At 40.4% G+C, this 25,825-nt stretch overlaps 1 protein-coding gene and 1 long non-coding RNA gene across 7 annotated transcripts in view; one reads left to right on the top strand and one right to left on the bottom strand.

Moving 5' to 3' along the window:
• The window catches only part of plxna4 (plexin A4), a 240,005-nt gene that overhangs the window by 163,573 nt on the left and 50,607 nt on the right, over window positions 1-25,825 (bottom strand). The window lies entirely within an intron of this gene.
• On the top strand, window positions 21,385-23,803 carry LOC122871124. Its single transcript, XR_006376795.1, has 3 exons — window positions 21,385-22,313; window positions 22,419-22,502; window positions 23,635-23,803. It is a non-coding gene; the product is annotated as an uncharacterized LOC122871124 (long non-coding RNA).

Raw genomic sequence — 25,825 nt, 5'->3', positions numbered from 1 at the left:
CATCAAAGAATTTTATGTGAGAGAAAAATGAAAACAGAGCTGAAGAATAATATGTTAAACAGGTTATGATACAAAGATTTATTTGTATTAGGCGGAAAGGCAAGGGATACATATGAGGCACCAACTAAAGTAAGATGGCGTGAAATGAGCTTTTCTTTGCTGTCTCAGTTATTACAGCTCAATTGTCACCTTTCTTCCTCCACCCAGTGACATGCTGTCACTGTTCTTCTGTCCACTCCCTCTTTTCCTACAGAAATGATTGTTTTCATCAACCTCTCTCTCTCCCTCTGTCTCTTCCATCTGGAGTGTGGATGAGGCCAGACTATCATGAGTTTATGTCTGTGCTCTGTAGTCTCCAGTCTGCTCTACAGTGTGCTCTACAGCAGCCACTACCACTGCAGTGCTACAGCATGCACTGACCCAAGCAGAACCGCTGCAGTGCAAGCAGAACCCTCTCTGCAATAAATTAATGATATTAAAAGAGATTATGTTAACCAAGGAGGAATAAAACAAGAGTAAACAGTCCCTGCTGTAATACATGTAGACTTTCTGGCCAAGTAATTGTGGCAAATTCAATTAAGTTTTCAGAACTGGAGGGACATTGAGCATTTCATTTATTTTGACAAATACTAAACTACTACCTGCAACTGGATCCTAACAATAGGACTGGAAAAATCTCTATTTTGAATGTCTCATGTGACCTCATCTTATGCGACCAGTATCACGACCGCTGGCCGTGGTGCTGCTGATGCCAATCTGAGGGGCTTCCCTGGTCACTGCCCATGGTGCTGATCTGACTTTGAGGGGGAATCTCTGCCATCACCAGGGATATTGTCATCAAATAATGAGGCACGTATGACCTTTACATACTGTGCATGCTCAGACTGCAGGTTACTGAGTCAGAGATTTGAACAAGTACTTAAATTAGATTAAATTTAGAGTATGTTTTAGAGTTGACCAATATTTTATCTTCACAAGAGATGTCAATATACGGTACAATCATCCCTAATTGGCAAGAAAAATTGATAAACAAGTCACTACACTTGAGTGTGTTACCCTTGTTTTCAAGTCTTGCATTGTGAGAGAGTTGAGGCCACCAAATTAGAAAATGAACCATGTGGACGATGCAAAATTTTAGTGCAGCAATTGTCACGTTGTGGATATTTTTTATAGCCCTGCTTACATGAGTATGTCTCTAAGTGTAGCAACACTGTCCACTCGGTTGCTTCCTTAATCAATCAGTCAAACCATCAGCTATTACCAGGTCTAGTTGTAATATACAGCACATCCTCTAGTATCATTCTGTATTTCTTGTGGAAAACACCTTGCCTCTTCACTAAAGAATTGATTTGGTACACCATAAGGCACACTCTCTTATGAAGCCACATAAACATTAAAAAACTCCTGTGAAACCTGTGAAAACATAAACAAAAATGTTTTTAGCAGTCAAGTTTTTAGTCAAAGATATTTTTGGCCTAATTAAGCAAACGATGACGGTGGCGCATCAGAGCATGAACCACTTAGACAGGCAATTTCACTGCTCTCTCCTCTCTTCTATAAACTATTAATTGATCTCCAGGGAGCCTTGCTGTTTAAGCTATTCAGAAATATAGAGAAAACTGTACCACAACCTTTAACAGAGAGTGGGAAACACCCCCATGGGTAAAGAGCTGCAAGCGTGGACTGGGTCCATAAAAACCTCTATGTTGTCTCAGCACTGCTTAATGAAGTCATTATCACATTTTTGGATCTCCAACTCCAAAGTTGTCAAAGTATATGTGAAGTGTATGTGATCTCTTCAAACTTAAGAGGGCAGGACTATCATTGATAGAAAAAGATATTTTAAGGAAGATCAAAACTTTTTCTATCTTCATATGATATCAACAAAAGCCATGATAAGTTTAAACCATTCTGTCATAATTTAAGTTCAAAATCTAGTTACAATAACAAACCAACCACCATTATAATTTGGACTAATTTGGCTGAGGATTCTGCCCATTTAAAATTCAGATGTCTCTCCACTTATGAATGATAAACAGGGATTGGGAGGTTATCATCAGTGCTGTGCATGTCCCTGTGTGTCCATGAATGTGTGTGATACATTATTGATGATGTTACAGTATACCATCTTTTAAGCCATGTTCTATAAGCTAGAGGGGAGCAGTATTTTAATAGTAAAATAGTGATAACTAAACTCATTAATGGTGGAGTTATTCAGTACAGTAAATTTGTAATTTGATCAGAGATGTGTTTATCTGTATGTATGAGTTTATATTGGAGGTTTATACTTCTAACTGTCTTTATATGGGCTCAACACCTGAAGTATGTGTAAGTGTGTCTAACCCCTCACTGACAGCATCAGCAACAGAGGTGGGAGGTAAACCAATTTCATCTGCTAAGAGATGTTCATGATGTGTGACGATGGTGGGGCCTGGAGGTCCACAAATCAGCCAGCCACTCTTACTCGCCTGTCACAAGTAACAGAAAAGTGACACACCACACATCACAAACAGAAACTCACACACACTTGTAACAGACAAATCTAAGAACTCTTTTATTCTCTCCTATTTTCCTCAGCTTTGGCTTACACATATGAACACGCAAATATAAACAAACACTCAAATTCTCTCTCTCACTTTCTGAGGCTCCATTTCCAGCATGGCAGCAAAAAAAGACAAATCAGTTCTAATAACAGGGGAGAGCGGTGAAAGGCGCCATGATGTAACAAACTGTAAACAGATACAGTGGAACAAATCACTGTTTGTCTCAACACAATGGAAAATAGACAGAGTTGGAGACCACAGGAGAGGGTGCAACTTTCCATCAGACAGAGAGGTAGAGTGTGTGTCTGTGTGTGTGTGAGTGTGAGAGAGAAAGGGCTTGGTCACACCTGTATTCACAACAAATTTTAATTTATTTTTATTGGAATTGCCGAGATCAGTGGACTCACTTATGGAGATGAAGTGAATTTGTTTATAGTTTAATTAAATAATTTTAATGTAGGCTAGTCTAGTCAAATCGCCTTGGCAGCGTTGACCTTTGAGGTAACAGACAGAAGTGGAGAGTCAAAAATGAACTAAGCTATTACAACTTTTATTGTTATGGAAATAAAGTCAACACAACTCAACTAACTCTGTGATGCACCATCTGATTTATTCTGCATTGTCGAATAAGTAGAGCCGTGTCAAAATTGCTTTCCGTTTTGTATTAATTTCACCACAAATGAAACTGGCCACAGCCAGTTGTAGCCACCGCACAACCTGCAAGTTATCACTATATCACCATGGTTCTATCACTGCATTTTGCGAGGATGCATGATGAATCTCTGTGTTCCACTTTCTGGTGTTACTGGGCAATAAAACGGAGTAAGAAAAACACAGTGAGTGAACAAAATTGAGAAATTAAAGTAGGTGATAGCTGACATAAATGTTGATTGAGTGCAAAGCGCTTGAAAGCGCTGAGCTAGAGAGAGGTGAAAGGGCAGAACCAAACTCACCCATGATGAGTCACTCCCTGTACAAGGTTGACAAGAAAGCTAAGTGAATTATTTTCATTATTATTATCATTATACAAAAGGCATAAACGTGTATACATGCTCCTCAGTCATCATCATGGAATAGTGGATGTTGTCTGCTAAAAAGGTGCTGCTCCTTAACAGTACATGATCAGGCAAGTCTATGATTCATCATCATCATCTACCATGGGGAACATGCACACATACTGCAGCGATAAACAACGGAAGAAGAATCCCCATAGATCACAAAGGGGAATCTCGCCTGTGTGTCTGTGTGTGTGCGCACGTGCAAGCTCGTACACATGTGTTACTATCCCTTATCATCATGGATCCATCACAACAAGCAGCTGAATAATTCAACACTACAAAATAAAGGAACATCCTTGTGCATGCTAAAGAATAAATGGCCTCATAAATGATGAACGAGAGGATGACACACCAAAAGGGCTACTACGGTGTAAGCAACTCTCATTCATTTTCTTTTGTGACACTGTGTCTTTGTCCATGCGTCTGCATGTATGCATGTGGATCTATCATACCTGTCTGTGTGTAGAAAAACTACAAACAACAAGGTGCACACAAACATACACATAAGTGGATATTATACAAAGCTTTTCTATTTCCCCTAGGGGTGAGTTACAGCACAAAGCAACTAGGAGTTGGGCCAAACAATTTTCTTTAACACAACAATGGCAGTGGTCTTGATACTTAAATGTTGAGAAGCATTGCTTATTTAGAAAATACTCGTAGATAGAGAGGAGAGAGTTATGACAGAATCAGAGAGAAAGACAACAGTGTAATGGAAAAACAGGGAGGGAAAGCAACCAAGAGAAGATTTGAAATGAAAAGACAAAGGCAATAATACAAAAGCAAACACTGGGGCTTTTTGAAAGTGCCAAGGTACACACACACACACACATACACACAGAATCACACACACACAAGGATGGAGATGTAGCATATGTCTCCAGTAGTGCCAGCTGGAGACATCTGGTGCCAAAACTCCACAGGTCAAACCAAGTGACATGCTCCCTGAGGCGTGGATGGTTGTGTGTGTGCAAGTGTGTCTGTGTGCCAAATGATTAAAATGGTCATTATGTTTAGTATATAGTATACACATTAGAACGCACATACAAACACACAGAACACACACACACACAGTTACAGATGCATGAACATCCACACATAAACACACACAACATGAAAGAGTTTAAATTGGATGTGAATTCAAAGTGCACATGAGAAAGTGCAATGTAAACAGAGAATGAGCAAGAAAAAGTGTGTATGTGATACATTTTTTGTGTTGTTTTATGATAGAACACATATGTCCACCAGAGGGGTGAGAGGAGAGGATGGGGTTGATGGAGGAAGATAGACAAATTCTAAAGTCTAAACTTCCTGAACAGAGGCCTGGCAGCTGCAAAGGAAAGACCAAATAAGACAAAGCTGCTGCTAACTGCAGCCTGAAAAAATAACTCACACAAAACAAAACAACATTCTGCAATTTTATGGCCCATCCTGAACACTGCTCTCATGATCATTACACACAGCCAGTTTCAGGATATACACAGTGATGTAGTGGTAAATCAAAACATGGTAAACTATGATTCACAGTCAGTGGTCATCATTAAGCAGCAAGCGGTATGAATAAATATATTCAGAAAAACAATCTTTGTTGGCACTGCTTACTGTGATATACAGTATGTTATAAACTAGTGTTCTTAAAAATTATGTAAGCCTATAAACAAGAGAAAACCGGTTTATAGGCTCACTGAAAAAGTAAAAAAATAATACTAAACTACTTGCTTTATCTTCCACTGCTGCACTGCTGATATATTTTTGCTGATCTTCCAACAAGACAGCCAGACGCAACAATGTTTTATAAACCTGATTAGTAAGACTTATTATCAGTGTAAATAATACCAGAATTGTTTATCCATTAGAAATATTCTGTTACAAAATCCAGATGCTGTGTCTGCTACAAGACAATGGCCAGTCTGTTGAAATTAATTTAATTCACACACACAGACACACACACAAACCATCTTTTCACTTCATGGGTTCTATATTACTGCTAAGTGTGAAGGAAAACTTGTCTGGAGATTGGTTAAGAGTCAGAGGGACAAAATGATTGGTCTCTACTTAATAAAAATGTATCTTGTTGAGATTGTTGAAGTAGCAGACCTCATTGAATAGAGAGTAACAAACTAATCTATGGATCTAAATCGAAGGTCAGTAGTCAGAAGGTATCGCGCTGAATCTCGTCAAGTTCAAGAATTTATATAACAGCAAAAGAGTTGCTGGGCCTCTGACTACACACAAACACACAAATCAGACAGGACAAAAAAAGGACAGGACATAAACTAACTGTGGGTCACTTAAGGACAAAGTACTCAAGCAGTTGCACAATATATAGAGGAATTTTAACACAAAAACACTTTCAAAAACACACATGCTGTCCCTTCAGTAAAAAACGCCCAATTTCAACACAGATCTGGATTTCATCATTCAATTCCAAACAAATGGCAATGACTTTATCCTTCACTTTTACATCAACAAACTAAGAAACCACAGCTGTTTTCATAATGCTAAACCACTCCACCCATATCCCATCCCAGCCTCTATACTCTCTTTTCAGATTCAAGCAGCTTATTATGCCAACAAACACTCAAAAATCACCAAAAAGATCTAAGCTGAATATTACTCTTTAGCGTGGCTGTGTTGCTGAGAAGTACTGAAGTAAAACAGTGATCATCAAGCCGTAGCGAGTTTACTGTAGAATTAGCATTGGCTCACAGCTTCCAGTGCAAACAGACAAACACAGAAACAGAGATATGATTGTTATACTGGTTGTCCAGCATTGCTCATTAGGCTGAAGAGAGATACACTGACAGGGCCCAATCAAGCTGCGTGTGTGTGTGTGTGTGTGTGTGTGTGTGTGTGTGTGTGTGTGTTTCTGGAAACTAGTTTTTATTCTCTCTACAGGCAGTCTAATGAGCACACAGACTTCTATGGAACGCGCGCACACACACACACACACACACAGAGGAGAGAGAGAGAGAGAGAGAGACAATTGGTTACCTAGCGTGGCAACTGGATTCGCGAGATCACGCGAGAATTCATCTTGCCAGGCTCCCTGTTATGCATTTGTGGGCGAACCACAGTGGTTTGGACCAATTAGCATCCTATGAAGAACTACTGGCAGCTACAGGCGTGGTTTAGGTGTGACGACAGCAAGAAGCGAAGTTGCTTGAAAACAACAATGCCGGCTCCTAAAAGGTCAGCATAGATGCTGCTATAGCATCAGTTATATCAGAAGTATATATATATATATATATATATATATATATATATATATATATATATATATATATATATATATATATATATATATATATATATATATATATATATATACATATATATACATACATACACATACATACACACACACACATATATAGAGTATTTCTTCATTTAAAGAAGAGCAAAGAACGGCACCGAAGGCCTTTCTCGATGGAAAAGATGTTTTCACCCCGACTGTCTTCAGCTCTCCTACTACATTATATGGTTTGCTGATCTGATTGGTTGAAGTTAGCCTGTGATAGATAGATAGACAGATGGTTCATCCAATCACCTGCCAAGTAATTTTTGAAAGTGCCTGCCCTTTTCCAAACAGTTTCCAAGGACAATTTCTCAGATGGTTCTGTGTAACAAACCATCTGGCGCGTCAGGTTATGCAATAACACCAAAAGACAAGAAAAGAAACATACTTAAACTACACTCAATGATCAAGACTGAAGACTGTATATAGCTACATCCCATTTGAAACATTGAAAAACCATTTGAAAACTTGCATATATTTTTAGCACACACAGACATACAGAAAGATGGTAAATCTGACAGGCAAGCTGACCTAAACCCTCTATCAACCAGAACTCTTCCCCGACATTCACACCATGGCCTTCATGTTAGTCATTTAGACAGTTAAAATAAATCAAACACACATGCAGACACACAGGCACACACACACAAACAGTCAAATTCAGCTTATCATTCAACACCAGTGACCCTGTCCTTTGGCTTACTGCTCACAAAAAAACAGCCAAACAAACACAGGAGAGAAAAGGGCAATGTCCATCTCTTGTCCTGACCATCATGACCAAAGCATTCAGCAGCCATGCCTGATTTCTCATTAGTGCTCAAAGCAGAATGTCTGCTTAAGAAAGAGAGGAGAAATAAACATAGAAAGACAGATAGTGTGAGACAAGACAATCTTTTATATATCACCTCCTGCCAGTCAAGCCACTTCCTAACCAAAGACAAACGCATGCATTTTTAATACCAATCCTGATTTTCACCATTTCATAGACACTGGGATATGGGTTTGTAGATTAATTTGTTTTTTGTATATAAATTACATGAAATTTTATAGTATTTCCTGTCTTTTCCTGTTATGCCAAGTAGAGAGCCTGACAAAGTGTATGGGACAGGACTGTCACACACTAAACTGAAGTGCTTGAACAGTGTTTGAACACGTGAATCAAGGAGAAAAGTTGTATAACATCTGAGTCACCAAACTGTTGTAGGTCACTCTGAGGTGAAGCCAGCCGCAGTGCAGTGTTGTTATGCTCAAAGTTTGGGGCTTAAATCTTGAACAGACTTCTAATTGAGGATATTACAATGTCATTGACTTTCAAGGATTAAATGATGCATGCATGAGAAATATTGAGTAAATATAGTTTTAATTAGAATGTGCAAGTTAATTTTTTTTTTCTACGTTCAATCGCCTTAAACAGAAAACAAATACATTCGGGAAGAATTACAATACAGTATTGCAATGCATTCTCAATTATGTGGTCTAAATCTTCCTCAAAGTAATTTTTTAAGCTACTGCATTTACAGTTACACATCATCAGGAGAACAATGTAACATTTTGAGCTGAGAATGGTGTTGAAATGTAATTCCTAACTACATAAGAAATGATTGGAACGACCACACAATACACCTTCACACGCTTAAAAAAATGACAATTTTTATACAAAGTGAAGTCCAATGTTTTCAGGTTTGCATGAAAAACATGTCTTTCCTAATTTCACACACCACCACCAAAGAAAACAAGTGTGCTTCCATTCATTTGAACGATTTTGATATATTTGTGAATACTAATTTTACTCTTTTGAAACATGAATACCAATAGTGCGATGCCTCTGGATGGAAGTTTTCTTAACTCACTTGTCAGTTCTGCTACAACTTAGTTATTACCCAATAACAAACGAGATGCAGATGACTACAACACAAACTCTTTGAGACACACAAGCATGATGAAACAGAAACAATTTAAACAACAAAGTTTAGTTAACGCTCTCCTGCTACAACAACTGACCACTCACAATCAGACTATTTAGCTGTATTAGTATTGAGTCATCTAAAGAGTGGATAATGCTCACAGTTTATTAGTTTTAGTATCAGGCTTAAACTGTATGTCGATTAGATTAAAATAATCTTTAATTATGTACCCAACAGGATAAGTACAGTGGGGGAAATGTTAATGATATGGTGAACAGACGGCACCATTGTCATTCCTGTCACTGAGAGAGAGAGAGAGACAGAGGGAAAGAGAAAGGAAAAAGAAAGGCAGAGAGGAGAAAGAATGTGTGTCTGAGTATGTGTGTGTGTGTGTGTGTGTGTGTGTGTGTGTGCGCCCACACCCATGTGGGTTAGAGCCAGTAAGCACATTTGCTGAACCCATCATTAAGTTCTCTCCCCTTGTGGTTGGTGTCAGGGTCTAGACAGGGAGACAAAGCTTGGGCCTTTCCTCCACATGGTACCCAAGGGAGAGGGCAGAGGCCTGGGGGAGAGAGCTGGGGTGGGACAGCACGTCCTGGGTGACAGACAGGCAGCGAGGAGGGAGGGAGGGAGGGAAGCCAAGAGAGGGAAGTAAGAAGGGACGGGAAGATGTATGAACGTATGGGGACAGAGATGAAACTACAGTATCTTTCTTCTTATAAAGAAGGAGGAAGGGGTGCACACTTGGCAAGCTGGTGTAAGGGGGGTAATTAGTGAGAGAGACACACGTGTCCCGCATTGAGGATGTCCCCTGGGTGGGGAACAGCTCAATCAGTAGCCAGCTGCAGGTATAAGGGGTCGTGTGTGTGCATGTGTGTGTGAGTGGAGTGCAGGTGCCAGTACAGCTGTACTTTTACCCTTTGCACTCTGACTCATTAATTCTTATGCTACATTAAAGGGTTTACTAGCACACATACAAAGAGACACACACATCTCTATTGAACACCGGCTGCCCTAATGGTGTCACTTGCTGTCTGAACATCATACCCAGCATCGAGACATTTGAATTGAACTTTACTGTGTGTATGTTCGTGTATGTTTGAAGGGAGTAGATCAATCCACTTTCCTATAGAATATGCTTATATACTACTAATGCTTTCTTTGCTAAATATGTTTGGAAGGGAATGTAATTGCTGTCTGAATTACATTCACTGGCAACATTTTTTCCAAATACACAAAGAGGACGTCGGAGTCGGTGGTAAAAATGTGGAAAAAACACAGGAACCCAGAGTTTAGGGTCCTGCATCCCACATGTTGTTAGGCTACTAAAACACTTGGCAAAGGTTAGGTAAACATTGTAGTTTTGTTTAAATAGTAAAACACGTCCAGTCAGTGTTGACTTTTTTTCTGTATATACCAGTATATAACATCATCTTTCCTTAACTTTATCCAAGTGTTTTGAATTGCCTAAACATAACCATAAAAATGTTTATCCTGCTTTAGTTGCCAGTTAGGGAGATAAATACATACACTGACTATTTTCGAGATACATTCAGAAACAATATTTTACATTGGCAGTTTATAGATACATTCAGTTACATTAATTTCCTTGTTAAGTTGATTAAAAACATAATCCAGGCAGCATTCAGTTCCTACTAAACACATTTGCTAATGTAAATTAGTTGTATGTGAGTGTAATGTTTAGGAGACAGGGTGGATATGCGAGGTGGTAATAAGGGGTCTCTAGTGGATATGGTTGGCTCGTGCTGTGCTCTGACAGGGAAAAAAGACAGACGCCTGGAAAGAAAGAAGGAAAAGAAAGAACATAGGAAGAGAGTTGGGGGAAGGGGAGATACTTGGTTGAACAACAGCTGTTGGGATTACTGTTTAATAAAAGCCGTCATACGCGTGCTCTCCCTCATGCCCCCCTACAGAGCAGACCAAAAGGCATTGCTGTGCGGAGCCCAATAACGTAACATCACAGTCAGCCCACTACCCCTGGGGATCCAACGCCAGGCACCTTATACCACGATGCCAGGCCCCCGGATCTCCCACCAGGCCTGCCATGCCTCCAGGCACACCGTATGTGTGTCTGTGTGGGTGTTTTACTTATTATCCGCCTATGCATATGTTTATATGGTGCATAAGTGAGTTACAGACCTCTAAAAGAGTGTGTACATGTGCAAAATGGGTCTTTTTTTCAGCTGTGTGAGGCAGTGTTGTGAGAGTGTAAGCTAGCAAGACATATGTATCGGCGTGTGTGTGTGTGTGAGAAAGTGTGTGTCTGTCTGTCTGTCTGTCTGTCTGAAGGGAGGGGGGGAATTCATCAGATAAGCTACCTCATTTGGGCCGCTTCAGGAGGAGTGAAAGGAGCTGTGGGGAGGCTTTCATCTCTGAGACAGAAAAATGAGAAGGCGGGAGAGATGGTGAAGAAAGGGGGGTAAAAGGAGGAAAAGAGTGAGATAAAGAATGAAAGAGATAATCCAAGAGGATGTTTACCTTGGTCGTGCTGGCAGAGGACAAAAGAGGCAACCAATATGTACTGCCCCCTATAGGGCCACAGGATATTGAGTAATGAAAGGAAAAGTTTATTGAAGAAAACACACGTTGAGGGAACAGTGTGCTAGGCCCATCAGTCTCTCTCACAGACAAACCGCTTAATTAAACATGAGCTACACAAGTGCTGTCTGTCTGGATATACGAATGTGTGTGTCTACTGTGCATTCATCTCGTCATCATTGAAAGCACAAGGAAGCCATTTGCAAGTCAAATTCAGTATTTAATGACACAGGAAATCATCTGAATTTATTGAAAGCCAGCATGGAGAGGAAAGGAGCTTGTTCAAGTTTCAGATCAAAAATGCATAAGATTGCCACCCCTCCTCTTTGCCTGCAAATAGAGCTTTGAGTGCTTTTGATTTTAAATGATGGGATGTGTCAAGGTGAATGTGTGGCAGACTGATAGCTTGGGACTCCCTGGGTGCAATGCCAGACTCTGTATTTGATACAGATTACAGAGTTGAGATAATTCAACTCTATAAATTATTGGAAGGAAACTACTGGATGGGCTAAACTGGAAAGGTTATGTGAGTTTGTCTGTTTATATGCATGTATCTAGTGGAACCTACAGTCCTAATAGCGTATGTGTGCGTGCTTATGTGTGCGTCTTATGCATATGTATGTGCTGTTGTGTCTGCCATCTGGAGATATGCTTAGATCAGAATAAAGGGATTTTATTTAATTTTGCTTGTAGATGGTCTGAACACCATGACCATCAAAAACCATCCATATACATACAGTCACACCTCTAGTCACAAAAAATATTAAGGGCAAGAGATCTACTACACAGAGAAAGAATAAACATTACAAACTACTGTACACTGTATGTCAAATTGTCAAGAAATGTTTGGGAACAATACAAATCAAATCCTTGTCGATCACTTCAGTGACCTAAGAAACTGGAAATTCAGAATCTCTCTGTAGAATCTCACTAGGTGACACAAAGCAGAGCCAAGTTCAATCCTTAAAGAGGTTGAGGACATTGAACAATCAATTAATAAGTAACATGGTGTAGCTACAACCACAGTTGTTAAAATAGGCCTCTATGGCAACACTAATGTCAAAGCCTGCTGTTGCCATGCAAGTGCCATCCAAGAAAACTGTTTAAATGAGAGAAAGGAAGAGAGAAAGAGATATGTGGTGGGAGAGAAGAAGAGGAAGGTAGTATGTTTTTATAGTCTGTAGCCATCATGCTAATTGGAAATAAACAGGAGGTCATTGTTTGGAGAGCATTAAATCAACCTCTAATCAAGTCTCTGCGTAGAATGGTAAAGAATGAGGATGCTTGTGTGTGGGGGTGTGTGTGTGTGCGCACGCATTGCCACGTGGCTGATAACCTTTTATATTTGCACAAAGGGGGCTAATTGCGAATTATCACACTAGTGAGCAATCGTACAGCACTTCTCTCTCCTACAGATACAGTATATCCATCTAAACCTGCACTTGTTTGTTGATGGCCTTTACTTAATCTACAGTTGTTTTCTGCAGTGAGCCCAATTAGCAAGAGACATATATTTCAAACCTTCTGTCTGACTGAGATGGAGAAAGAACAGATAAAATGAGAGAAAGACAGAAAACCTTGACAATTAAAGAATCAGACAAAATATCGGGAACAAATAAGAGTGGCAAAACAGATGTCAAGAAGGACACAGACAGGAATGGGGTAGAACAATGGGACAGTTTTATTCAGTCATGTTTGGCCTAATACATATGTGTTTATTACGTTATCTCATGCTATTATTTCCTCACCATGTATTTAATCATGATTTGCATAATGCTTGCTATTTGTGGCACTTAAACTATAAACCACAGGCAGCCAACCGTTAAAAGGAAAAAATAGATGCTAAAATAGGAAGGCAGATGTGCAGAGAGAGCCAGGCAGCTAGACAGAAATTGATGCATACAGACTGACGCTGCAGATGAGAGAGGCAAAGAGAGATGCAGAGTTGTTGATCTCATTAAGATTAATACAGTCAGACAGGAAAGCAACCACAGAGAAAGAGAGGAACAGAAACACAGAGGTGTAGCTTTAATGGGATCAATAGATCGGGCATCAGTGCAGGGTCAGTGGCCGTGTCCATGGTGACCCATCTCTCACTGGCTGGATGACTCACATCAGGAGTCCTCTGTCCATGCCTATCTCACTCACACATCCCTTATTTCCTCCTTACTCATCATCACCTCCCTCAGTTCATCCAGCCTTTTCTAGTCCCCTGTAATTCACTTTAACTATTTAGTCTTATTCTCCCTCCACTCTCTTCCTGCTGTCCTTCCTCTGTCCCACTGACTCATCTCCTCTCCCTACACATGCTTATCTTCCCACCATCTTCCATTCCTGGTGACAAAACAGCCCTGACTGAGAATTTTGTACTCTACTGCTTAAAACAGCACATATGCAAACCCACCATTTGGCAGTCTTTTGAATGAAGCAAATTATGTCACATAAGAAAGAAAATGTAGTATAGCAAGAACGCACAATTACAGCATATGCTATACATGTGCTTCATGTTGATTTTCTTTAAAAAAAAAGCTATATCTGCAGGAACACCTGAGTCTCTTACTTCTTATCTTTTATCAACCCACACTGTTGAGCTGATGCCTCAATTTTTCTTTTGTACATACAGTATTTTGTAACTTGTAATTCCAGTTGACATAAGAGTGTAGCCCCATGTCCTGTTGACTGAATTATTCACCACGGCTCAGTAGGGCACACTGCACACTGTTACCTAACCCTGCCAGAGACACTGTCACAGCACTAAGAGAGAATAACAACATGTGTGAGGGTGAATTGGAAGGGGAGGGTACATCAAGCCACACACAGAGGGAGATGGAGAGAGTGTGGAGATGAATGGGTTGTAGAGGAAAAACAGATGAATGAAAAATAAGCAGAGCTTGGAAATGAAATGGACTAAAGAGGAAAAATAGATGAATGAGAAATGAGGGAACCTGAAAAGTATGAGAAACAAAGGAGATGCACCGTTTGATGGGCATTATGGAAGATTGGCAAATAAATAAAAGTGAGGCAGATATATAAAAGTGAGGACAATAATAGTGTTTAAAAGAACCTCAAATAGAGAAAAAACAACAACTGGAAATTGTGATAATGTGAGAGCAGGTCTCATAGAAAATTACATCCAAACTGCTAAGAGAAACAGAGAGAAACTCCTTAATTTTTTTTCTTTGCCTTCATCTCCAATAATAGTTTCTCACTTGTGTATTGCACTCTATACTGAAGCTGCCAGTTCCCCTTCGTAAAACAAAGCCCCAAAATATCACTGCCAACACATGGCACATGCATTTACAGAGCTGTGTGTGTGTGTGTGTGTCTGTGTGTGTTCTATCTTCCATAGTTGTGGGGAGTGAGTAGTTCAGCATGAATAATTGAAAATGGGGGGAGAAGACTGTCTTCCAAAAAGCAAAATGCCAACTGCCAGGCTCATTATATTTTAGAAGAAGGGAGAGCAATAGGTGGGGTAAGAGGATGAATAAGGGAGGGAAAATAAAATAAAAGAAGATACCAAAGACACAAGCTCAGACTTGTAAAGCCTAAGTAGCCCATTAAAACAAGTAGCAACAGCTGCGCTTCACTGCTGTCCTTTTGCCTTGTTCATTGGACAAACAATAATATTATAGACACCAGGGTCACAGGTCAGGGGTCAAGGTTCAGGAGGTTAAGGTGATGGTTGAGGTCAGAACCATTTTGAAAAGCTCAACAACAGACTGATACTATATGACCTTAGCTGGATAAACACATGCTCATTGTAATTGATCTTAACACAGAGGGGAAGCCAACGGCAATGAATAAAGATAATGTTATTGTAGAATATTGGAGTCATTGGTTCAGCTGGTTCCTGATCTATAGCCATTGCTGAGTAAATCACTGATGATTGAGTGATTCAATACCACAAATAACTTAATTCTATTACATTTGAGGAATAAAGTTCTTAAGAATAAAGGCAAACAAAAGGCTCAGAAATGAAATTACAAAGAAAAAAGGATGGTGGCAGTAAAGGGCAATAAAGTCAGAGTTGGAAAGCCAGTTTTTATTAGAATTACAATCCTGATTCACCCCTGCTGGGAGGTCACAGTTGTGCTACAATTTTATCTCCATGATCACATTTTTGTGTTTTCGTAGAGGCAACAACCAACCACGTTCAATACAATATGGCCACAATTTCTCTCTCTCTACCTTGGCTTTGGTGGTGGTCAGCTTCAAACTCATTAGTCCATTTTGATAGATAAGAGGCTTGCAGCTGGAAAGCCACAGCAGCAGTGGGTTTTGTGGGTTATAAAAGCGATGTAATCGTTTTGGCAATAGAAATCTAAGGAGTTTAGGGAGGGGAAGACTCACTGATTTGTGGATTTGAATTGGATTGAGACTCGTTTAGAACCAGATCTAATGTGGCAAATGGCTGTAATCTGAGGAGGGGCTGTGTATGAGAGACTTGTACAGGGAATGGAGACAGCCATGAGTGACACATAATATAATACTGGGAAAATATGTGAAGCTTACTGCTTTGCAGCCTTTCTGTTGGTCTCTTTCTCATTTTCTGTCTGCCTCAAACTCATTTTCCCCTCACGAATTGTGACACTGAATCCCACTTTCTTTACATTTGTCTTTTTGTGTTTCTCCTTCCTTGCCCTGCCACCATGCTCTCATCTTATTTTTCTAAGCTCATCCTCACTATTTTTTCTTCCAACCCCCTTTTTCCTCAGTAATCCTCTCCTCCCTCCTTCTTCCACTCTTGCTGTCAGATTTCTCTATCCACTCTAGGCAAATTACACTTTTCAGATTACACCCCAATTAAAGGCCCCGTGTTTGCGTGCTGCATCTTGTCTCTGGAAACATAAAAATGAACTGTGTCTGTGCGTGTGTGTCTGCGTGTGTGCGTGCACAGCAAAAAGAACTAAAATACTAGCGGCTGAAAAAAGCAAACGTGCATGTTTGCGTATGTCTAATCGCAGACAGCAGCCCCCTGCTAAATCCCTATTAATGATCCTATTTACACTTGTTGCCAGATTGATCAAAGTTTAGCAGTTGTGTGATCTGCAGCCTTTTCATCTCAGCTGGTTTGGGGGGCAGTTGCCTGTGCGTTAGTCTGTCTGTGTGTGTGTGTGGAGGGTTGCAGGAAGGTTGTTAGTTGGCACAGTATGGGGTAGTTGGCACAAACAAGGGCAAGACGCCATGATATAAAAGCAGGGAGCAGGGTGGTGTTGAGGGCATTTTAGTAGTGTCTGTGTAGTGTACGTGTGGAGGTGTGGGCTGCTGGCTGAGATCTGAGGGATAAAGCAAAACAGCCACAATGGTCAAGGCCAACAGGTGCTGCAGAACAAAATCATATATAGAAGTGAGTGAGTGAGTTACAAAGTGGATAGAGCCACTTGTTTTAGAAGTATTTTCCCCATAGGAAATTTATATTTTAAAGTTTATTTTAAAATCATATCCTCAGTGTTCCTTAACACAAATACATTGAAGTGTCCGGATAACTATAGGTTGATAGTATGGCCTTCGTTTTATCATTTCACCTTCATTTCCTGTCCGTAGGGGGGAAGGGTATAATTACTGCGATACCCATGAGCATCAGCCACCACAGAAAAGGGTCATGAGGCATGAGTCAGAATTGCAGCAAATTCAAAACACTTGCTCCATAGCTGCCAAATTCCTCCAAAATTGACCCAGAATCAAAAGGTAAACTGATGTAAACTAATAAATGCATTATCACGTTTCTACAAAGTGTAATCTTTAGCTTCTGTACTGTATGCTATTAATGGTGCACACAACTGAACTTTAAAGATGTTTCTTACGAAAATGCTACCCGAGTCAGCTTTGATTCTCCTTGTGTTTTTACAGTATGTACACAGGTTTTTTCAGTTTTTTTTCAAACATACTCCTCTTGTCTGTCTTTTGCCGAATATGCTTCCCCTCCTTCTCTATTTCTCTCTCCCCAACTCATCTCTTCTTGCATTGTCCCCTCAGGTCTATGGCTTGTTAATTGTTCCAAACACAGGGAAACTTTGAAGTTGCTGTCCCGTAAAATAATATTGCACTCAATTGTTTACTGCCAGAGCTTTGGCCTGAAGCACCACAGACAGAGATGAGGTTTGTAAGGAAAAAGAGATAGTTGACATGGAGAAACACAGACAAAGACAAGTAGACAGGAAGGAAAGGACAGAGAAAAAAACGAAAGGGAATTTAGCTACAGAAAGAGAGTAAAGATGAAAGGATGGGGGATGGTAGAAAAGGGGGAAGGATGGCTGGGGTGTTTTATAGACACTCTCCTCCACTCAGCCCCCTGGATCATTCATCACCTGGACAGAGGCCCTAACAACATACACACTGATGCACATACACACATATGCACTCACACAAGCTCTCTTCCATTGTCTTTATGGATGTTCATTTTCCATAAAAAAGCGCTTCCCTTGCTATGTTTGATTCAAGCAAGCATAAGGTTTGTAAACACACACAGAAATATTTCCATGTAATATACAATAAGTCAGTTTCACAAAACAAGCTAAGATTTATGGCTTACCACTGTTCTACATGTCAGGCAAATATGTTGGTAAATTGAACAGTGTAGAAAATATGCTAATTTCAGAGATACAGTATGATTCTAATCACATGGAAACCATCACCACAGTTCTCCTTACCATCAACAGATGTCCATTAAATCCTCCACATCACGCAATTAATCTAATTCATAATATGAAATTGTGGAGGGCATCTGGAAAATCTTAGTCGGTGTCTCTTACCCCACCGGAGGAGGAGAAGACATTTTCTTAGACCTGCACGGAAATTAACTATTCACTCTGTCACTGCCTATTCAAAGTCCTATTGGCATGAAAATTTGCCACTGATTGACATCACTCATCTCCTTTCCCTGTTCAACGGTGAGCCCACACTGCCAGAACTGACATTGAGCATGCCCACTTTGATGATATAATGGTGGCGTGTGTGTATTTATGGCATCTGTGTGCAGATAGTCCTATAGAGTGTGTTAGATTGGATTGAACAGTAATACTTTTAATGGATGGGCTGGGAAGGTCAGAGACTCACCTTTGAGGAGACTGAGAATGAGGGAATCGATAGGCTGCGGACTGACAGGTAGAGGGATTGAGAGGAGGTTTTTGTGTGTGTGTGTGAGTATCTGTTAGTGTATCTGTATGTGTGTGGACAGGACAGGTCGAGATACAGTAGAAGTCACTCTTGTATAAATAGCTGAGCTCTCAATTAGCACCTGGCCTTCTCCTTGACCTTTACCAGCCTCCGTACCTGCACACTGACAAACGCAAACACAACGTCTATCACTGTTTCTGAGCGTTAGAGAGAAAGAGAGTGCACCGTGTGCATCTGAATGATTTATGATACTGTCTTGTGTGTTTTGTTTTTGTTTTTTGGTCTTGTATTGTATATTTATGCATGAATATGTTGTGGGCAGCAGCTGACTTCCAGCTGTTGTTTACCTCCACAACAGCAGAATGTTCACACTTGAAACTTGAATATGCATAATATGACACCACATAGTGTACAAACAGAAGGCCAAATTGTCTGTGCTAACTTCCCCATTGAGCCCCACAGAATCCCATAATAGAAGATAAGTAGTTACCTAGCAACAGACCATAGCAACAGCAGTAGTCTAGATATGCTATCACTGTACAGGAAACTCAAGGGGAGAAATGCCTCCACGTTCAGCAAAGCAGGCATTTATTAACAGGGGGCCCAGGGAAAACATCAAACTCTACTGAAATGGTCCTTTCATATCAACTGTAATTCAGACACAGATCCTTTTCCTACTGTATGCTAACACAATGAATGGACTTTGATGAGTAAGTGTTCAGTGCTGGCTCAGGTTTCTGTTGACACACAAACACACTCATATAGCTGCAAGGGGATATATCCAAATGAGACATGAGAAAAAAGGTGATTGTGGTCTGTGAATACAAGGCAGGGTTGGGACAATTTCATTGCTTGAGATCAATATTTTTCTGAACTACACTGAGTTGAGCTACAACCACAGAATCAGTGAAAAGAGTCTATATATCTACTTAGCCATGGGCCTCATTGCCAACAACAAGAAAAAGTGAAACAGCTTCTTGTCTCTTTAAAATGCTACAAAATGAAGCAGACTACTGTTAGTAGCATTTAGTTGATTACATTGGCCTCAGGGTCCAATGTCTTAGATGATGACAATTTCTAAGTAATGCCATTTGCTTAAGATTTAGCATTTGTTACCATGTTATAGAATCATAATCAGTGTTGGACACAGTATTTACTGAATTGCACTGTATTAACACAGGCTGTATAGATGGCCTTGAGCACAAATACATCTCCTCTATTAACTCCAGAGTACAGTTTGGCGCACTCCAGCCGGAAGACAAAATGCCTTTTCTTTCAACTGATGAGTAATTTCACTCCTCATCCATAAATCAATTATGAATAATCCCCTGATACAGAGAATTAGTTGCCATTAACATGAGGAAGCTAAGTGTCTGAGTGTGCTCTGTGTGTGTACATGAACACATCCATGTGTGTTTATGAGGGAATAGTGTGAGTGATGATTTGCTTAAACAGAGAGAGTTATACTGATGTAAACATGCTTTATTTCTGACTAAGGACAAAGTGCTGCACTAAAGAACAAGCTTGGAGTCTCATCAGAGAGCAGCACAGGGACCCTGGACATAATATACAGGGCTATATAACACAGAGTAGCTGTTCCCACAGTTATTTGCTATGGTGATGTGGCAAAAGGATCAACAGTTCAGTTTAATCAGGGTTAAGCCACTTTTATCTAGAAGAGTGTTAACAAATCTTCTCATGGTTTACAGACTTTTGTCTAAAGCATTCTTAGCATCTATCTACTTAATAAAGATAGGTGATATATGTATTTTAGGAGCATTTAAATATGTAGCATCACACCTTAGCTGTGAATTTTCATAAAACGCCCTTTTTGTTACAGGCTTCTAGTTTTAGAAAACAGACCTTTTAGCATATTGAGAGACAACTAAAAATAATTACCAATTATGGGACAAACCCAGTGTGTATTTATTTTGCTCTTGAAGGGGGAGAAGTAAAAGCATTCAGTCTGCAATCAATGAAGGGAAGAAAATAAAGGATAAGATAAACGAGCAAGGGTACAGAATTTATCTTCAATATCATTTAACATATTCATAAGCAAAAAGAAAAACTGATTTTTTTATGAGCCGAGCTCTGGAGGGCTCTAGCACTTTTGCTGGTATTCTTCTGGGACAAATGAAGCCTAAATAACATTTTTCCTAAGAGATGAGAATGCACCATCCATTCCTCCTCCTTATTTGCTCATTTTGCATATCATCCAACATGCACCGGGGGTGGTACCCACCATCCCTCCACCCACAGAAACACAAAAATTGGCATCATAAACTCATTATTCAACTACTGGTAGACATGTTGCAAATCGGAAAGGAGTAGCTTATCCAGCATCTGCTAGCTGGCCTGATGGTATTGAGCAAGGTTGGAGTGTGGAATCAAAAATCTCCACTGAGTTGTGGTTTTAACACAGGAAGTGAAGGAGGAGGCGAAATATGGTGGAATATCAGTCCACTTCGAGATTATTTGACTGACAAACAAATCAGCCAATCATGTGAAAAAAGCTGCGAGGGGTAAAACAAAACAGCAACAGCACTTTCTCCGTACTCTGGCATCCATCGATCCCTCCCTGCTTTCCTATTTCCGTCTGGATAGAAGTGAGCGGGACTGATGTTTCTATTTCGGAACGTGTCTCCCTTGGCGTGTCTTCGTCGGCCAAGTCTGTAGCCCACGCTGTGTGAAGCAGGGAGCCTGCCAACACGTTCTAACACACACACAGTTACATCTGTAGTGTGCTAAGCCGCCAGGGAATCGGGGCCTAAACTGTAGGGCATTGTATCACAACACAAGGTACTAGTGAGAATAAATAGAGCTAAACCAGTATCCACCTTTAAATGCACATTTAAAATGTGCTGATGATGCAATATGATGGAAGAATGATGCATGTTGTGTTTTTGTTTTTTGTTATGTTTTAAATATACGTTGGTACTTGCGATTGTTTCATTTATGGATTTAATTTAAAATTTAAAAAATCCACTGGTCACAACAGTTCCTACAGAGAATGCACACACTGTTTGGGTTTTTACTTTTCTGAGACTGACAGCACTTTTTATGTGGCTGCAAAGCTTATTGGACAGGACTTGGAGCTGACAGTTAAGCTGCTACTGCGGATGAGGGCCAAGCAATGATGGTGGCGGCAGAAGGAGAGGAGGACAGTGGTTTGGTTGGTTTGCCAGTTGTAGGAGCGGGCAGCTGAGACTAAACGGCAGTAATGGCCTAACGAGGAGAGATCTGTAGAGCCAAACCAGATGGAACGGCCACAGCCACGTGCCTGACTGGCAAAGCTTGTGGCTTGTTAGCCAAACACAGACACAGACAGAGATTTACTAAAAGATGAAGACAAAAAGATGGGAGGAATGTTCAAATGAGACTAAGGGATGTCTTCTAAGGGATTTTTTGTTATATTACATTTTAATGTATATTTTCAGTCTTTCCTCTCTATATGCTTTCTCACCTCCTCTCTGCATCCTCTCTCTCAACCCAAAACCTTTTCGCTGATTGATATTCAGCACATTCGGTGACTAAGCTTTTTCCCCTCTATGTGCTAAGGGCTTAACTTTAATGAAAGGGGAGAAGTTGATTACATATGGGGAGCAAAAACTAGGCCTCCATCTCCAGGGAGGAGTGTAGTAGACGGGATGCCGCGCTGAGTTTTAGTCAACAATGAAAGCAGACAGAGAAAAAGGAAATTGGGGTTGGGGGGGGTGTGCACATCAGAGTGTCCTTGGAAGTCAAATTTCCCAGGGTGCTCAAGTGTCAGGAATCAAGGATGTGGAAAAAGGGATAAAAAATATCCATCGTGCTGGCTTTTTAGAGGATTCAGGAGGTGCTACAGTACTGACACAAAGACACACCAAAACACGCATGCAGAGTTTGTGGAGCTGCAGTGCTACTGTGATGGCTAACCTAAATCCATCTTTGACTATTACAGCAGTGAGCAGTGAATGGACTGAGGTTGTGCAGGCTGATGTCATGCTGGAAGACAATATTTCGACAGATAGGAGAGGAACACATGGTATTCCCAATGCTTTTTATCCTTTTGCTCCAAAAGAGCATTGTACTGTACAAAAAGGATCATATTGCTCTCACAACTTCTCCCATTGGATCATTTCCGATTTGTTTTGAGCTACATTAGAGGGAGAAAAATAAGAAGCAGACACTAATAGAATCCCTGCCTAAACTTACCTGACAAATTCTCTCACATCATGCTGGGTGCCTCTGTATTTTCTATCATAGTGATGAATGTTTATAAGAGCTACAAACTCGCCAAATAGATACACAAAAACACACCCACACACACACACACACACACAGTAACACACTGTAGGTCTGTTTTTTTTATCCATGTTAAACAAACCACAAATCCAGTGTCACAGCAGGGATGATTATCAAGCAGGAAAGAGCTGGCACTTGATAAGAGATGATAAAGAGGGTGTGTAGTGATGAGTCTCACACGCAACTGCTCAAAGGGTGTCACAAACAGTGTGTTTTAAGTGTGTTTGTGGTAGTGATTCTGGGCTTAGGGGGTATTGCTCTGAAAAATAATTAATGAAGTGTTGCACTGGCTCCCTCCCTGGCTTTTAGTTGGCAGGAGTTGACGGGGAAAGGAGAGTTGGGGCCGAGTGTGTGGGGAGGGCACTGGTATACAGCACCATTTTGTATTTGCGGATACAACTGACAAATTAATAGCTATATAATACTCATCAAGCAAATATGAATGGACATAATGACATATGTCCTCCGAAAAGCTTACGCTTGCCTTAAGTGTATTTACTAATAAAGTAAGAAAGATACATTTGTCAAATAGAAATCCTGTGTAAATCAACTCACCTAGAAACCACAAAGAGACAAATCTGTGAAGCCATATGCTCATAAGGCGTAAAACTGTTCCACTAACACTAGCACACTAGGCATTTTATCACTCACTGTTCCTGCTGGAAAGGCTAGATAACATTTGATAACAATGACAATAAATTAAGTAACGTAAGTAAAAATAATTTTTATCTATTCTCTTTATTTTTTATTTTAAAGATTAAAAGGGTCCTTGTTCCAGTGCTTTTCTGACCATTTAAAATGTGTGGTGCACAAATGTCAGGTGTGTGTGCATCAGTTTGTGTGTAACTACATGTGTGTGTTTTTGTAAACAGCATGCATAGCTGAACTTGGGTGCAACACCTTTCATCCCATCCTTTGTGAAGGCAAGATTTAGAGAGAAAGAGGAGAGAGAAGAAAGAAGGACACTGCACCTTTAGCTGACACAGACCACTGATAATGTGTCTGAGTCTAGACAGTGATGAGACCCTGTGTGAACTCTAAGCTACACACAGATTACAGAGGTATGATGGCAGCACAGCTGCTAAGTTAATATAAAAGACCACACTAAGTCACCATCAACATTTTAAAAAGAGTTTTTTAACCAATTCTGCCTTATCCCTTGAAAACAAGAAGCGTATCTAACTGCAGATTGGCAATTACCATTTTGTGTGTGAAGTAGGGGAGGAAACTCACATAATCCTTTGGGAGTGCTGGTGTAGCTGAGATAAAAATCCACTTATTAAGGTCTCTGTTGAGGAATGGAAAACAAAGGGCGAGGAGAGGAGGTGAGAGAAAAAGAGAAGACTGCAAGGATAGGTGTGCAAGATTACAGATGTTCATTTCCCCGTCTCCTTTTACTTGCCTCTGCTGTCTTTTTCATCTTTCCAGCATTCCTCTCTCAGTCTCTCTCCCTCCTTCCATCTCCTTTATTTACTCTCTCAAACTCTCGCACTTTCCATCTCTGCTGTCATTGTGTCTATGACGCAGCTTCGGTACCCGAGGCACACTTCAAAGTCTTGATGTCAGACAGACAGACCCAGGAACCCTTTTAAAGATGTTTACGCTGGCATCTGCTTAATGGGCAAGTCAGAGTAATCTAAAACGCAACCCACTGACACCACTGCAGCTACATTAGAGGGTGTGTGTGTGAGCATGTGTGTCTGCATATGTCAGTGAGATGAGTAGGAGGAGAAGCTGAGCAATAAAAGAATGTGCAAATAAAACGTAACAAACAAACAAACATACAGGTGCTGGGAGATGCAACTGATGTTTGCAGGAGACTTAATACATGTGGTGGCTAATAGAAGCTTTCAAACAAGGAATATACCAACACACACACGCAAACACATGGAAAAGAAATGTCTTATTCATATAAACCTCCATTCACACACATTTTCCATCTCAATCTACCTGCAGTCTCAACAGGTTTGAAAACACCCACGTACATGCAAACAAACGCAACCACGTCGACAGCACACACTTCCATCTGCAGTCTCAGAAGTCTCCCTTGCAGTTGAGCCTAGCTACAGAGTGCAGCTTAGCCTAGCCTTACCTCCCTGACTGGCTGCTAGAATGACCCAGTTGTGAAGCAGACTGCTCTCTGCAAAGAGAGCGAGAAAGGGAGAGAGACAGAGAAAGAGAGAAGGAGAGGTGGAGGAGAGAAAAAGGTGTGTGGGGGGGCACCAGTCGCCCCAAGAGACCTACGATGTGCAATGATTGGCTACAGGCGTGCAGGAAAGGAAGTAGTGAGAGAGGGAGGGGAGGCAGAGGGCTCACCTGCAGTTGTGTGTCCTCTATAGCTGCGACTCAGCCATAAATCACAGAGACTTGGAGAGGGGAGGTAAGTTGGAAAAGAAAGGATGGAGAAATAGAAGAGAGAAAGAGGTAAAGAATAAGAGAAAGAGGGATGAGTTGTTTCCAGGAATCCCAAGAATGAGAGTTATTGTAGAAATATGGGTGCTACATGCACTACCACTGATAAAAAATGGATCTGCTTCAACTGGTCATCCATCAATGATTGAGAAAATCCATTACATACAGTGATGAAAGTTTGTGTAGAGTGGAATGAAAAAGAAAGAGAGACATGCTCACCAAGGAGAACATTACTTTGCATCTTATAAACCAGCCCTGGAATTAATCTTCACTTATCCTTGATCATCACAAACCTTAAATTATGGCTGGAAAACTAAATATGTTTCCCATACCATAATAATGGAGGTATTGATGGGAAATTACACTCTGGCCCTGGCAGGGTTACTGCTAGCCATCCATCCACTGAGCTACACAGGAACACACTGTGTGATTAGTTGCTAGACATTGTATTGATTTTCTACTGCTGGAACACAAATTAACAATCGCCATGCCAACACCTGAAACAAAATTGAAATGATAATTAATACACTGTAATTTTGTTGGGGTGCAGCTACTATGAACTTTTTCTATACCATTTAATTAACAATAAATCACTTTTAGGAATTGTTAATTAAGTGTTGGAGAGCCCATGCCTTCACAGTCTGCTACACA

This window comes from Siniperca chuatsi, linkage group LG23 (genome assembly GCF_020085105.1).
Source record: "Siniperca chuatsi isolate FFG_IHB_CAS linkage group LG23, ASM2008510v1, whole genome shotgun sequence".
Classification (NCBI taxonomy): Eukaryota; Metazoa; Chordata; class Actinopteri; order Centrarchiformes; family Sinipercidae; genus Siniperca; species Siniperca chuatsi.
This window is presented reverse-complemented; position numbering and strand designations above follow the sequence as displayed.